Below are 17123 nucleotides of genomic sequence, written 5' to 3' on the forward strand. Positions count from 1 at the left end.
ACTCAAGATGCAGGACACACAGAGAAATGACTGCTGAACTTGCCTAAAGGTGAGATGATCCTTTGGGGTTCCTGCTTCATGAAAGTGTCTGCTAGACATTCTGCAGGACACAGAAATATTTGATAGACAAAATGCCAGTATAAGTGGAACCGTCTTTGAAATTTCCTGCTTTGTGGAAAAGTCTGCTGGATACTATGGGCCTGTGGGTTGAAGATGGATGCCCCAACAGTACAGAAGAACTGTAGGTGACTATTTAGGCAGCGAGATGTCTCTGTCAATTCTAAAATTTTGGAAGTTGCTTACAATGCACTTACTGTCTACTTAAGTAATATTATATCCTTCTGGAGTCTTTGATGGAGTTGAAGAATAGATATAGTTTTCCTTAGTAATGATAAAAGATAAAATTGATATAAATATTGTAACTATAATTCTTGCTTGATAACTGTTTTGTTATATGCAATTTTACTATGTTAGAGTTAAAGACTTTCTTTTTATTTAAACAGAAAAGGGGAGGTGATATGGGAGTCCTCTCTGTGTGCTGTAATTACCATTAATGAATAAAGAAACTGCTTTGGACCTATAGCAAGGCAGAACTTAGGTGGGAAGGGAAAGCTAGGCTGAATGCTGGGAAGAAGACAGGTAGAGTCAGAAGATGCCATGAAGCAGCTGCCAGAGATAGACGTGCTGAAACTTTGCTGGTAGGTCACGACCTCGTGGTGATACACAGATTAATATAAATGGATTAAATTAATATAAGAGTTAGTCAATAAGAAGCTAGAGATAATGGGCCAAACAGTGATTTAATTAATGTAGTTTTTGTGTGATTATTTCAGCCCTTATCTAGCTGGGCAGCCAGGAACCAACAGGCAACTACCTCCCCCAACAATTTGGTGGTTTCTCTGAATATTGGGAATCAAAACCCAGCAATACCATTCCTGGGAATATACCCGAAAGACAGTCCATGCTACCACAACAATACTTGTGCAAATATGTTCATGCCAGCTTTATTTGTAATCACCAGAAACTGGAAACAACCTAGATAATGCTCAACTGAAGAATGGATAAGAAAATGTGGTACATTTACAGAATGGAGTATTACTCAATTGTTAAAAAAAATCATGAAATTTGAGGCAAATGGATCAAACTAGAAAAAAAAATCCTCTTGAGTTAGGTAACCCAGACCTAAAGAAAAACGTGATGTGTACTCACCTATAGGTGCTATTAGTTGTAAAGGATAACCATGTACTTTTTTCTCTAGTGAGAAGAGAAAGGAGTTGGATTTGCATAGGAGGTAGTGAAGAACTGAGAGGAGTAGAATGAGGGCAAACCATAATCATATATGAAAAAAAATCTGTTTTCAATAAAATAAAAGCAAAATCAAACAAATAAAAACATTCAAATGTAGTGGCATTTCAAATTTATTTTAATAAACAAAGACTGCCTGAAGATCTGAGAGTAAAACAGTCCCACTGGTCAGCCTTACAGACCAGGCTATGGGAGCACACACATTTAATCCCAGTAGCCACAATAACATGCACCTTTAATCCCAATAGTGCACGCCTTCAATTCCAGCCCTAGAGAGGAATATAAAATGGGGGGGAGGGAGATAGCTCTCAGACACACATAGTCTCATTTGGAGGTTCCTGGAGGAAGGATAGTCATTTCAGACTGAAGTCATAGTAAGAGCCAGTGGCTGGCTGTTTTGCTTTTCAGATCTTCAGGTTGAACCCCAATTTCTGACCCTGAGTTTGTATTAATCATGCTTCATTTAGTGCCCATTGTTAATTGTGCTTCAGTCAATCTCTGTTATTCTGAATTCAGGTATTCTGTTACAGCAACACAAAATAGAATAAGACTGGAGTACTATATAGAATTCAAAGTTTTCTACTCAATGCAAAGTCCAGTACTTTGTAATCTTCTCTCTTCTGTGACCTGAAGGTACATTTTTAGCTTTGAAGATGATTATTTGAAAAATAACCAAACATGGATAGCTGGAGACTGGAACTAGAGTCAAGAACACAGTTTAAAGCTGAACACACGTGGTTTCAGCCTTACCTCTGCTGAACTCAGTTTCTGGTGATGGGCAAGTCTTGCAGCTTCCTAAGCTTATTTAGTATCACTTTACTCTCCTGTAAACAGAAGAATAATGGCAACAATCTGATTTGCTGAGTTCTAGGACCATGAGCACTCAAATGTTAGCTACAATTATATTTCTTTCTAAAATACTTTGAGTTAAGCAACCAACAAAACATGTCTTTTCCCATCTCATCTTTTCTTTTATGAGATACACTAATTAGGTTTTACACTGAGGAATCATGGATAAAAGGAAAGTACTTCAACCATTTTTGTGATCTTAATTAACACTAATTTAATGAAACTCTTGTTGTGGCAGAATAAAATGGTTTTTGCCAGTTTTTTTTTTTTTATCATCACAAGACTATTTGGGAAGGAGAGGGATTCTTAGGGCAAGCTGGCAGGAATTATAAGCATCTTTTAATTTTTTTCTTCACATGTTGTTTCTCATTATAGGAAGATGACCTCTGACTTACCTAAAAATATCTGGATACATTGAGGGATCTTCTACTAACTGTCTTCTTAAAAACTTGTATACCAAAGTGTCTGACAAATAAAAAATATTATAACTCGTTAACTAAAGTTAGATATAACTATAGACATATATTGAGAAGTTTTCTAGTATTTAAAAGCTTTATTAAGCTTGACTTGAGCTAATGTTCATATTCTAGTAAGAAAACAGGAAACGCAGCATAGGCTCTTGCTTAGGAGGGTGTTAGTGGAGGATGGGTAAGCCCTTTCTTTGATTCCCTGGTTAATATAAAAGAATTCTGCACAATGTAAATATTCCTACAGAGGTTCCACATCTTCAATCCATGTTCTCCCAAAGGAAGCATATCTGACATTTACAATTTCAGACAACAAGAATAGATTTCAATTAATTCAAAAAAATCAAAGAGAATTAAAGGAAAGAAATGAGTTAGAAATATGTAGAAAATGTTTTTGAGGATTTTCATGATTCTCTTACTAGAATTCTTCATGGATACATCTTAATTCGATTTATCCTAACCCTCATTGTATCTCCATATATGATTTTAAATGCTTGAATAGGACAATCTTATTACTTTTGTTGTTCAACAGTCATCTATTCTTTACAGTCAGACCCATGTGAGGTTTTTCCTAGAGAAACAAGAATGCTAGCATGGGTCAGTACTCTAAGAGTCTAAGAGAGAAAATGTATGTCACTCAAACTGAAGTCCCTCCAACACACAAGATGTCCACGAAAGTGCCAGATATGAGCACTTTTGGAGAAGTAGACTTCTATTTCTTTTATTGTTGAATTTAATTAAACCAAAATGTTCTTATTTGCCAAAGCAGAGTTCATTTGCCAAAATGCAGACTTGCATCTGCATTTTGATGGGCAGTTCAAACCAGATGTTTCCTTGCCTCTAAGATGGGTTCTTCATGCTTGGACTTGACAGCAAGGTAGAAGCTGTTTAAGACGCTCCTTAGGGACTGCATAAAATTAATAATAAAAGCTTTGTATCTTTCAACAGTCATTTTGGAGACTATTATCTGGAGAAATCAGCAGAACATATGGTCACCAATAGCAAGAACAACTGCAACTCATTTATGAAGTTGAGATCTCTGATGAGTCTCCTTTATAGACTGGTAGTATAGAAAATGGTCCATCTTTAAGCCTAGTAAGCATTTTTTAAAGAATAATATAGAATTTCACTCCTGCAACAATGTAAGTGGGTCTTGCCGAGTGGTGTAGTGTATCCGAACTTGTTTCCCATAGGAACGTCAATCCCTCATCTCCCAGTGCAGAAAAGTTAGTATCTTTTCAGACTGCTATAAACTCATTTATTTTTGCATCTGAATTTAAAGTATCTACTGCCATTTAGTAAGTAGCTCTCATACTTACCTATACGAAGAAAAAGCAACAGGGCAATGTTCTTGAAAGGACTAAGTATTGGCTTCGGACCCCTAAGACCAAGTTCTCAGACCAAGTTATCAGTACAAAGGATATTCATTTGCCTCAGAGGAACAGAGGGTAGGGATAAGGGACAGAGATAGAAGATAGAGGAGAGGGGGAAGGGTACCAGAGAAAGGGGATGGGGGCATTTTTAATGGAGGGACAAAGGACTGTCTCTGGATAGATGGGAGACAGACTGGGCACATAGAAACACCCCCATTAGGATTAGGTATTTTTTTTAAATTTATTTATTTATTAAGGATTTCTGCCTCGTCCCCGCAAATGCTTCCCATTTCCCTCCCCCTCCCCCGATCAAGTCCCCCTCCCTCATCGGCTCGAAGAGCAATCAGGGTTCCCTGACCTGTGGGAAGCCCAAGGACTGCCCACCTCTATCCAGGTCTCATAAGGTGAGCATCCAAACTTCCTAGGCTCCCACAAAGCCAGTACGTGCAGTAGGATCAAACACCCACTGCGATTGTTCTTGAATTCTCAGTATTCCTCATTGTCGGCTATGTTCAGCTAGTCCGGATTTATCCCATGCTTTTTCAGACCTAGGCCAGCTGGCCTTGGTGAGTTCCCAATAGAACATCCCCATTGTCTTAGTGTGTGGGTGCACCCCTCGTGGTCCTGAGTTCCTTGCTCGTGCTCTGTCTCCTTCTGCTCCTGATTTGGACCTTGAGATTTCTGTCCGGTGCTCCCATGTGGGTCTCTGTCTCTGTCTCTGTCTCCTTTCATCGCCTGATGAAGGTTAATATTCATGAGGATGCCTGTGTGTTTGTCTTTGGATTCACCTTCTTATTTAGCTTCTCTAGGAAGATGAATTATAAGCTCAATGTCCTTTATTTATGGCTAGAAACCAAATATGAGTGAGTACATCCCATGTTCCTCTTTTTGTGTCTGGCTTACCTCACTCAGGATAGTGTTTTCTATTTCCATCCATTTGTATGCAAAATTCAAGAAGTCCTTGTTTTTTACTGCTGAGTAATACTCTAATATGTATATATTCCATACTTTCTTCATCCATTCTTCCGTTGAAGGGCATCTAGGTTGTTTCCAGGTTCTGGCTATTACAAACAATGCTGCCATGAACATAGTTGAGCATATACTTTTGTTGTATGATAGGGCCTCTCTTGGGTATATTCCCAAGAGTGGTATTGCTGGGTCCAGGGGTAGGTTGATCCCGAATTTCCTGAGAAACCGAAACACTGCTTTCCAGAGTGGTTGCACAAGTTTACATTCCCACCAGCAATGGGTGAGTGTACCCCTTTCTCCACAACCTCTCCAGCAAAGGCTATCATTGGTGTTTTTTATTTTAGCCATTCTGACAGGTGTAAGGTGGTATCTTAAAGTTGTCTTGATTTGCATTTCTCTGATCGCTAAGGAAGTTGAGCATGACCTTAAGTGTCTTTTGGCCATTTGAAGTTCTTCTGTTGAGAATTCTCTGTTCAGCTCAGTGCCCCATTTTATAATTGGGTTGATTAGCCTTTTGCGGTCTAGTTTCTTGAGTTCTTTATGTATTTTGGAGATCAGACCTTTGTCAGTTGCGGGGTTGGTGAAGATCTTCTCCCAGTCAGTAGGTTACCTTTCACGATAGCCACAAATAGCATAAAATATCTTGGGGTAACTCTGACCAAGGAAGTGAAAGATCTATTTGACAAGAACTATAAGTCTTTGAAGAAAGAAATTGAAGAAGACACCAGAAAATGGAAAGACCTCCCTTGCTCTTGGATTGGGAGGATCAACATAGTAAAAATGGCAATTCTACCAAAAGCAATCTATAGATTCAATGCAATCCCCATCAAAATCCCATCAAAATTCTTCACAGATCTGGAGAAGACAATAATCAACTTTATATGGAAAAACAAAAAACCCAGGATAGCCAAAACAATCTTATACAATAAAGGATTGTCTGGAGGCATTACCATCCCTGACTTCAAACTCTATTACAGAGCTACAGTATTGAAAACAGCTTGGTATTGGCATAAAAACAGAGAAGTCGACCAATGGAATCGAATAGAAGACCCTGACTTTAACCCACAAACCTATGAACACCTGATTTTCGATAAAGGAGCTAAAAGTATACAATGGAAAAAAGAGAGCATCTTCAACAAATTGTGTTGGCAAAACTGGATGTCAATCTGTAGAAGAATGAAAATAGATCCATATCTATCACCATGCACAAAACTCAAGTCCAAATGGATTAAAGACCTCAATATCAGTCAGAACACACTGAACCTGATAGAAGAGAAAGTGGGAAGTACTCTACAGCACATGGGCACAGGAGACCACTTCCTTTGTATAACCCCAGCAGCACAGACACTAAGGGCATCATTGAATAAATGGGACCTCCTGAGGCTGAGAAGCTTCTGTAAAGCAAAGGACACTGTCACTAAGACTAAAAGGCAACCCACTGACTAGGATTAGGTATTTAATTTTAATTGGGTATGTTAATTAGGTGAGCTAAAGTTGGCTTCAATAGCTGGGTCTTGGTAATCAGCTTCACACTGAGGCAGTGCCCAAATAAGGGACTAGACCTCAGGGGCTAACTTCAGGAGTGTGATCTGTTTTTAGCAAGGTAGAGGAAATTAGGAAGAAGGGCAAGGCCTGCCAGAGGCACATTCCTGAGTGTGCTAATGCCCCTCTAGTTCTTTTGGACCATAGCTGTGACCTCACTAGTCCAATCATGCTCTTATTAAGGAGGTATAGTAGCTGATTACTTAGTAACAAGGCTACATTTCTTGCCTCTCTATCTCCTTCTTCACTGATTTATACCATTCATGTTAACTCTGGACATGGAAGTATCTGAAGTCCCATTAGAAAGGTTGTAGAAGTCAAAAGATTAGAGGTAGAATCAAGCAACATTTGATGGACACTTCAATGTTATTAGCATTTTCTTTGGGCTGCCAACCAGAGCTCAAATAAAGATGCAGAGATATTATTAATTATGAACGCTTGGTCTCAATTTAGGCATGTCCCACTAGCTCTTTTAACATATTTTAACCTGTTTCTATTCATCTAAGTTTTGGCTCAGGGCTTTCTATTTTTCTTTCATTCTGCATGTCCCATTTTAATGCTTCCTCCATGTCTGGCTGATTGACCCCTGGTGTCTCCTTGATTTTTTTTTTTTTTTATTCTTTCCCTAAGACTAAATTTCTCCTCCTCCTTATTCTCCCTATCCTGAGGTCCCACCTATACCTCCTTCATTGCTATTGACTGTTTAGTTTTTATTAGACCAATCAAGTGCCTTAGACAGACAAGGTGAAATAGCAACATGTCTTTACATAATTAAACAAATGCAAAACATCTTTACATAGATAAATATTCCACAACACTTCAGTATTTGTTCTTACAGAGGAGGAAGCAATATGGTTGTCAAAATTCTTTCAAGAACAAAATAGTTACTTGGCATGATATTTTCATGTGTTTTGAGAGGTTTATTTTTCTGTTGCTTCCTGTAAATATGCAAGGAACTGTATAGCTTCATAATAAGAATAATCCTTTTTATTCAGTTCATATACATTTGTTTTAGTAAATCTGGGATAGCAGAACATGACAATAACATATTGATGCAAACTCCCTAATAGAGCTAGGGAAAGGGTCTTACAAGTAGGAACATCTCATAGTTTCTTCTAGAAAAAATGGTATCTTATACCTCTTTTTCAACTCTGTAGCCCACGTTTCTAAATATCTTCTTAAATTTAATTTACATTTTAAAATATGTAACCTATTTACTTTCCACCCAAACTCTTTAAAGGGAATTAGATGCATCATGACTAAGCACCTTTGATACAAACTTGGGGATTGCTGTGCAGTATTTGGCTCCTTTCTGTGGTAGAAGACAGGGTTATTTATGGCTTTCTTCTGTAGGAAATAGAAAGTGAACCACTCCTTTCTCCTCACTGGTAGGCATGCAGGGCACTATCATAAGAACTGAACTTCACTATTGCCATTGGAATAAATTAAAACAATAATCCTAAATTTTTACCCCATCCTGTGTCTAGGACTTTAGCTATGTGTCTTTCCAGCTCCATTAATCAGGAATGTCATCTTTTATGTACTATTCCGTGTTGTCCTATGACCTTTTTTGGCAAAAGCATGTTAAAAGATATGATGCAGAGGTTGGAAATACATTCAACACAGGTTGACTTATCATCTTGAACTATAGTCATTATAAGGAAAAATGGTAGGTAATGCATTGATTCAATAAAATGAGACAGAGTTAGACTGAACCCACCCTGAGTTTGGAAGTAAGCACAAGCATGAGCAGATCAGAATAACTAGTCCCCAGTTAGTAAAACACAGAGATGAGTAAGTTATTCTAATTTGCCAGCTTTGGAGTTATGGTGGCATGTATCATGATTATGGTCACAGCTTTCAGACAGTCTTGATTCTGGGACTTTTATTCTGCAGTGCTTGCTGCAGAAGGACAGAGATGGAGTAGAATTATTCCATCCATAGAGATCTCATCTTTAGGGACACGTGATAGAGTGCTGGTGACAGAGTTTAGAGTCAGTCCAGTGTATCAGTATAATCACCTGGATGAGATTCCTACTATTCAGTTTTTATAGGATTTTACAACTAACATTGTCACAAATGAACTGATTTTCTGCTTAATTGGCCTGAAGTCAGTGTATGTTATTTTCAAATCAGAGTCATCCCAACCAGCTTTTGTGCTTCGTTGGAATTACTAAACTGAGAAAAGCTAAGGATGAAACTGGGTGAAAGTAGAGAAAGCAGGGACGTTATTCCGTGGGTCCACAGTTCCATGGCAAGGTGTCTAGGGCAATTTCTCTATGCTGCAGGCAGGATTTTCATTTTATGTCTTTGAGAAATGTCAGTTCTTCATAGTATTACATAGAACATCTGAGCAACAAAGTAGTTGAAATGAATGTGATTTAAGAGGAACAAATATAAAAAACATTTTAAGTTAGAAATTGTGTTTATCAATCTGGGGATGAATGAATTATGCCAAATTTATATTTGTTTGTTTTCTAACCATGGACACTTAAACATTCTTTTGAAGTGCTAAGAACTCCCAATTAAGAAAAGCTGAAGAAATCATTAGCACAGATTCTATATAACACGATTTTTCAACATGAACCCTAGTAATAGTTTAAGTAACTAATATGATTATACAAAGAAATGCTGCTCGAAAGCAAATTTAATTATTAAGAAATCATCCATGCAGACCTTTTTATACTTTCCCTTCCTTTTTCTTTCTTTCTTCTTTCTCTCTCTTTCTCCCATCCTCCCCGACCTTTTCCTTCCTTTTTGTACTAGTTCATCTTTTTATTTGGTTCTTGGAAATGTTCCAGTTTTCAAAAGTCTCAGAGTGTATATAATTGAATGGCATAATAAATACCAGATTTGTTCGTATTTTATAAGGTATGTAAAAAGCATGGAGACATGTTTGCCATTATTGCCATAATTCAGAAAAATTTATAAAGTTGCAAGGTTTGTGCCATGTAATCCCAGTTAGATGACTTTCATTTCATTCAAGAGAGATAGAATTGAGCTTCATCATTCAAAAGTTAGTATTACTTATTTGGCATTAATTTTCTATTTAGTACAAAGCATTTAGTTCTAGAAACTGGATCATACTCTGTTAATGTATAAAAACTTCCTTGACTAGTATATACATTTTAAGTTTATTATCTTTTGCCTTTATACAAAGTCCTTGGCAGACTATTCTTACACATATATTTTAGAGACAACTGAGTCTGTTTCTTGTCAGTGCTAAATGTAAATGGTTTTCATTTCACGATGGTTGAAAGTGCTTGAAGTTAAGGCATTAAAGGGTAAATTCAGCCCATTTGTGTTACTCCAAAGAATTAAGAATTTACGACAGATAGAAGTTTACTAGTGTTCATTCTGTATTTCCAAAAGCAAATGAGTTGGCCACCCTAAAAAGACTTTCAATTCAGATGAAACATTGAGTTGTCGAAGTGTGGGAGAATGGAAGCCAAAAAAACGGGAGACAGGGCAAAGATTTAGAGAGACGATAACAAGACCTTTCACAACTTCCTGAGAATAAAGCAAAGGAAAGCAGTGCGGGAGAGATTCTCAGTGGTTAAGAGAGCTTGCTGTGGGTTAATAGTGCCATCTGTTCTTTCAAGGATATGAATTCAGTTCCCAGCACCCATGTCTTCAGGCATCTCACAACTGCTTGTTACTCTAGCTCCAGGGGATCCAATGCCCTATTCTGTCTTCTGTGGACATCCACACACGACATTCACTCACACTGACACAGAATCACACAAATAAAAAACAAATAGTAATAATAAAAAGAACAAAAACCATGAGAAAAGTAAGAATCTGATGGTCAGAAAGTAGCAAGCACATAAAAATTAGAACATGACATTTAAATGTACGTATTTGCCATTCATCTTACCATGTTTTTCCTGCAAAAGCATGTTTCACAAAAGTTAAACAAATAAAGTCACTGATATTTTCCCCCTCTTGGGTAAAATCATGGACATGCTGGCATATGTTTTTGCAGTTATTGTGACTATGTGTGACAGGCTACATATTGTCATCACATGAAGTTTTAGTCTGAGGATCATATTTCATAACCAATCAGTCAAGATTATGAATCAATATTCTTTTACGTCAAAACTTTAATCCATTTTAATAGCCATATCAGTACCGCACCCTATAGATTAAAAAAGTGACTTCAATCAAAATTTTCAGGAACTAGTTCCCCCCACTATTATTTAAATGGAGATTCAGCACCACTGCACCTTAAATGTGTTAAGGCTGTTAAGACATGAGCATCAACTGGGATTGAGGCTGTTGCTCAGACTGAATATTCCATCACAATCAACCTCTGCTTACTGGTGAAGCTCTGATGTTTGCTAGTCCATCTCCATCTGCCTCTAAATTTCTAGTATCTTTTCCTCAGCCTGGGACTCAGCCATTTACTACTAAAAGCTTCATAAGTTGAGAAAGCTTTTAGTCCAGTGTCCTGCAATGTTGGGAAGTGGTTTAAATATGATACGGTAGCTGTTGAGTCTCTTTCCTAACAATGTAGCACATCGCACAGAGATTCACGAGGAGGCGAGGACATTATTTAAAACAAACTGTTCCTTGTTCTATTAAAAGTTTATGAAATATAAATGTTAAGCATGTTCTTAAAATATGTGGTTACAAGTTATAGTTAGGGTGAAGTGTAGTTTTCCAACTAACCCTGAGCCATGGGAGGCAATCGGCTCACATTCTTGCTGACATATGAGGCTCATCTTGGACTGTACCCAGACAGATCGAAGTGGAAATGAGGTACTATTTTTATTATTAAACTTAAGGGCATATATGAAATAAATTGACCCTGAAAACACTGGTGTGATTTGAATCATGCTATCTTTTAAGTATGTCATTCTCAAAGTGGAAACAATTTGTGCTTAATAACAAACTGTTGCTTAAATAAATTGTGACCTACAGTGGAGTACTGTCATTATTTTTATATGGTATTTTACTTAAATAGCAAATTTCTTTAAGTGTGTATAAATGTTTATGTTATTGCTAAATTGAAGGAGGCTAAAGTTAAAGGCAGTATGCACCATTTATTTCATTTAGTAAAAATAAAATTTAAAAAATCTTTACAGATGTCTTTGCCTAGCAGTACATTATACTGTTACTAGAAATCCCTTTCTCATGTCATATATATTTTGTGTATTTTCTGTAATTCATAGACTTTAATTTTTTAATGAGAAAAAAATCACGTTACAAAAGTTTTGGCATGTGATTCGAAATGGGGCCTTTTGAGCCATTTCTGAGTAGACGGTTGAGATTCTGAGGAAAGCAGGAGCCATCTTTTACTCAGTGATTCTTCATGTTATTCCTGGGTGATCATAGAGGCACAATGTGACTGTGTATGTAGCCTTGGATTACAGCAAATAAAAATACACAGAAGGCAGAGAAAATCATAAATATGGAAAACATTAGCCACTAAAGACCTAACAGTACTTTTCTGTTGTCCCTACTTTGCTTCTAGTTGCTGTGGATATCCATGCATGGTGGAGCAAACAGATGAGTTCACTCTTACTGATACTCCTAAATAAGAAGCCTATGCCTGTCCATGCTCCCTACTGAAGTAACTACTGCTGTAATCATGTGACTCCCAGGACTTCTAAAAGACCAAAGTGAGGACTCACGCAAGGTTGGGAAGATGAGCTACTGGGTGGGTACATTTAACAAAAACAGAAATTCCAGGTACAATGGGATTTCCAAGAATTATCTTTGAGAAACAAACAGAAACTGTTCTTTCTCCAAGAGCTCTTTGCCCGTAATTAAGAGACTGCTAGGAAATAAAAGTGGAGACGGGTGAAGACAACACAAACTCCAGGGCTCTGAGTTCAAGGCAGGGAAGGCTTTTGGGACCTTCTTACCCAAATCTGTGATGAGACTTCTTCCAAATTCTTCCTCCCACATGAATTGTGGTTCCCTGGTGCCCCTTGGCCTGCATGTGCATGGAAAACAGTTGCATTTACTTTTAGGCCAAACAACCATTCCTCACTCTCATGGCACCTTTCGCAATTGTTTTTAACTGTGATGCATGTGCTTTCATTGAAAGGAGAATGTAGGAGCAGGACATGGGCCATCAGCTTTGGCTGGGTTATGTGGCTAAGAATATGAAAGAGAATGTACACAGGATATTTACTCTTTTTAAATTATACAAGATTAAACTTCATTTTAAAGGTTAAAAGTTATTTTTGGAGAGCCACCTTTTTCTAGATTTCTGTGACTAAAAGATGACAAATCTGGATGGAACAGAAAAGGCCCCCATGGGATAGATTAAGGAGTGTTAGTACACTTAGACAGAAAATTACTGTAGAACGGGTGACACAGGACCCAGGTGACTGAAAATCTGCAGCTGCTGATGGCACATACTCACACCAGCTCACCAGTATCTTCCAGTGACCACTTGCTTCCTCGTAACTCCACTGGGTGTGATGAGCAGCAGGACTAAGACCATCCATCATCCCGCAGATTTTTTCATAACCCCCGTTTCCTGGCTGGATTATTTATGTAACATTATTCAGCATGGGAAAAGCCAGCTGTTAAAGTTTTAGAATCAGGAACAAGTACACATTTTTATTAGCCCTTTCATCTTGTCTGCAGTGTTTTTCTTGGTTTAAATAATGACAGCAGCATGCTAGCCCCTCCACTGTAACTCTGTGTGCCTTTGGAGGCCAGGATGTTCTTTCTCTCTTTCTCTTTCTTTCTTTCTTTCTTTCTTTCTTTTTCTTCCTTCCTTCCTTCCTTTCTTTCTTTTCTTTAAGTTCTGGGGTTCCAGGAGAAGACTTATATCACAATAGATATGAATTCAGCATGTCGGATTGCCTAATCACTAGGAGGCTGAATTCACACACCTGTGTGGGGAGGTAGTGCCAAAAGAGATCTAGTTTCGGACTGGTGATAGCACAAGGGAGACAAGAGTTTAATATTAGAAGATGTGAGAATCTTGTCAGGCTAGCGGGGAGCACAGCAGTGTGACGTACTCAGCATAATAAAGCAGCACATACATACTATCAGAGATCTGCCAACTAACCCAATCTGCTGAGGAAACACATCAGCCTGCAATGATTCGACCTGCCCTTTGATCTTTTTTTAGCCAATTCATGGGACAGAGGGGATCAGCTCTAAGAATAAGGGTGCTGGCCTCTTTCCCAAGAACGTCCATGGTAATGAGGCCAGAACAAGAAAGGAAACAGGTTCAGTTCATCCTTAAAATACTTATTGCTCCAATATTAGACAGAGGCCGTAAAGCTCCTATAATTATTAAAGGCAAACTCTTTTGTATGAGCAAGTCGGCCTTTTCTATGGCTTGAAGTTCTTGATTCAGTCTTTTTTTTTTTTTTGAATCTCTGACACACCATTGTTTGCATCTCTACATTGAATTCTTTTACTAGTTTTCCATTTCTCCATTACTTCAGTTCTTAAGGTCTTTCCTTTGAATACACTGTTCCTTAGACCACGATCTTTAACTGCTGGAGGTCTTTGGCCTACTATCAAATTCTTGGACTGAATTTCTGTGAACACCCCACACAAATTCTTTCAGGTCTCTCTGGCCTTTATTAGAGGTTGTGTATGCTTTCTGCCCCCACACCCCAATGCCTTTTTGGTCTCAACTAAAACCTAAGTTCCTAGAGCAGTATTTTTTTTCTACACCGACTATTTTGACTTTAGTAGTACCTGGCATATTCAAGTTAGCAAGCACAAGAGTTTACCTGTGAATGGAAAATAGGGGATTCTAGCTTGTAGGTTGGTAATAAGGCCTCAATTTTCACTCCCTGGAGCTGCTGAAGATTATCCTGAACCCTGTTATTCCTGTCCTCCATGACAGGTCCCCAGAACTTAGGGATCGAGGGATCATGTCAGGAGTATTCGATCACTCTTGTTACCTGCTGACATTAAATTGGACTACTCAGAAGATACCCAATTGAAATACGGAGAAGAAAAACCCTTAGACAACATTTGTTTAGAATATCACACTTCAGGTGTTGATTTATGTAGAGGCAAGAAAAATGACCCTTTAAAAGACCTGAATGCTTCCATAAAACCACGTTTTCAGAAAATTCACCGAGTTTTATTATTCTGTGTATACAACTTTAATTTCACATTATGTTTTATAAGTTTTTTCTTAGTAAGACATCATTATTTTATCTTCCAAGGCCTAACTTGCAACATTTAGTTAAAAGTAGACAAATGATTTCTGCCAAGTAATTAAAAGGAGAAAAATATTTTTGACTATCCCTTAAGAGTGCTGATATATGCTCAGAATTTTCCTAACTTTCTAATTTCCAAGGTCCAATCTTTCCATGTCATTGCAGGTCTGCAGATCAGTTTTAGTATTTGGATACTACACAGAGATCTTTTTATAGTGCTGGCCTTGTTGAAATCCTTTATGCCTTAAGCATGTATTTCTTTTAAGCAGTTTAATCTTTGCACACTACTTTCCCAGTATTTAGCCTAGGATGAGTAGTTTATCAAGTATTTTGGAAGAGGCTGACAAAGTCCAGGTTTGAGCACTTAACAACCTCCGCACATCTGTTTTAGGCCACTTCCCTTGTCAAATAAAACAGTAACAGTAGTATCTGGCTCTCACACAGCCCCCATGTGTTCTTAAGAACGGCAGAAAGTATAGTATGTGTAAATAACTCACCCTAACTTCCAATACTTACGTCTTTACTTAATATCTCTACCTCTAATTTTGTTTTGGTGAAGGACATCCATGTAAATCCTCTGAATTGTTCTTTCCCATATATGTTAAGTTTAATAGTCTATTACAATGGCATTTTGAGTTCTATGAGAGAAAAGTGAAATTTAGTAACTGTTTTTAGATCAACTGGAAGTCACAATGGCACACAGGAAGGCAGGTAAACAACATCCCAAGAAACTACAATACCGCTGTCATACTCACTGTATAGTTTGAATTTAAAGCCTAATTAAAGCCAAAATTGCTAATCCCTGGTTAGGGAGAACATCTTTCCAAAAATCAGTGTACAAAGGTTTGCAAACATTGTTTTCCATATTTAGAAAGACCATGCTTTCTAAAGCAAAGAACAAACTTTATTTTTCAATAAAGTGCTGATTAGAAGAGTTGGGTTTCTAGGCTTTGGACTCTCAAACTGATAGCTACTTGTGCCACAATGTGTTATCTGTAGGCCCTCAGTTGAGAATATATTTGAAATTGTTAGTATTTGACAACTGCTATTCATTACCTCTGTGGCAATTCAAGACCAGATTGAAAACAAGCCAATCAGTTTTGGCTTTTGGGGATGTCTATTTTCCCACTGATGATAAAAAAGAAACTTCTGGAATTAGGACCTGCTTAAATGAGATGTAGGCCTCTAAAGGGACATTAGAAGGTTAGAGCTTGGGCTAGTCTGTAGCTCCTGGACTCACTCTGGCTTACTGATCCACTGAGTTTTTGAGCCTCTGCCACACATTCTTAAAAAAAAAAAAAACTCCAGAGGATGCCTATGTGTTTGTCTTTGGATTTAGCTTCTCTAGGAACATGAATTATAGGCTCAATGTCCTCAGGAATATTAACCTTCATCAGGCGATGAAAGGAGACAGAGACAGAGACCCACACGGGAGCACCGGACAGAAATCTCAAGGTCCAAATCAGGAGCAGAAGGAGACAGAGCACGAGCAAGGAACTCAGGACCACGAGGGGTGCACCCACACACTAAGACAATGGGGATGTTCTATTGGGATCTCACCAAGGCCAGCTGGCCTAGGTCTGAAAAAGCATGGGATAAATCCGGACTAGCTGAACATAGCCGACAATGAGGAATACTGAGAATTCAGGAACAATTGCAGTGGGTTTTTGATCCTACTGCACGTACTGGCTTTGTGGGAGCCTAGGCAGTTTGAATGCTCACCTTATGAGACCTGGATAGAGGTGGGCAGTCCTTAGGCTTCCCACAGGTCAGGGAACCCTGATTGCTCTTCGAGCAGATGAGGGGGGGGGGACTTGATCGGGGGAGGGGGAGGGAAATGGGAAGCGGTTGTGGGGACGAGGCAGAAATCCTTAATAAATAAATAAATTTAAAAAATAAAAAAATAAAATAAAAGGCATTGGTGGTGAAAAAAACAAACAAACAAACAAACAAAAACTCCACTAAGACTAGAAGGGAAACAAATACCCCACAAACTTCCCTGTTGTTCCTGTCTGGTATCATGGTCACAGTGACAGAGAAGTCACTTATTCAGATACTTACGGTTTGCAGAGCTCCAGTGGAGGTCATGTGGGTAGTCTTAAGAAACAAACCAGTAAAATATTACCTCCAAACCTATCTTGGCAAGTCCCCACATTAAAGTAGATAAGCTACTCTGGTCATAATGGCCACCCTACATTGCTTTTTTTCTTAATGTGATAAGACAAAACTAGAGGCTTTTGACAATTCATTTTTTTATTACATAGCAGACATATGAACTAATCAGAGTAGGATGATCACCTCCACTTTTAAACACGAATTATTTTTCTCTTTATTCAAAAGGTACTGGAATGGCATTTTGGACTATTTCGGAATTAGTTTAGGGCAAAGGAGAAACAATATGAAGTTATTTCTCAGAAACTAGTCATGATTTCCTGAAGGTCACAAGGGTGATTGCCAGCACCACTTTG

The sequence above is a fragment of the Microtus oregoni genome, unplaced genomic scaffold (genome assembly GCF_018167655.1).
Source record: "Microtus oregoni isolate MIOR12 unplaced genomic scaffold, Mior012 000014F_ref0000157, whole genome shotgun sequence".
NCBI classification, from domain to species: Eukaryota; Metazoa; Chordata; class Mammalia; order Rodentia; family Cricetidae; genus Microtus; species Microtus oregoni.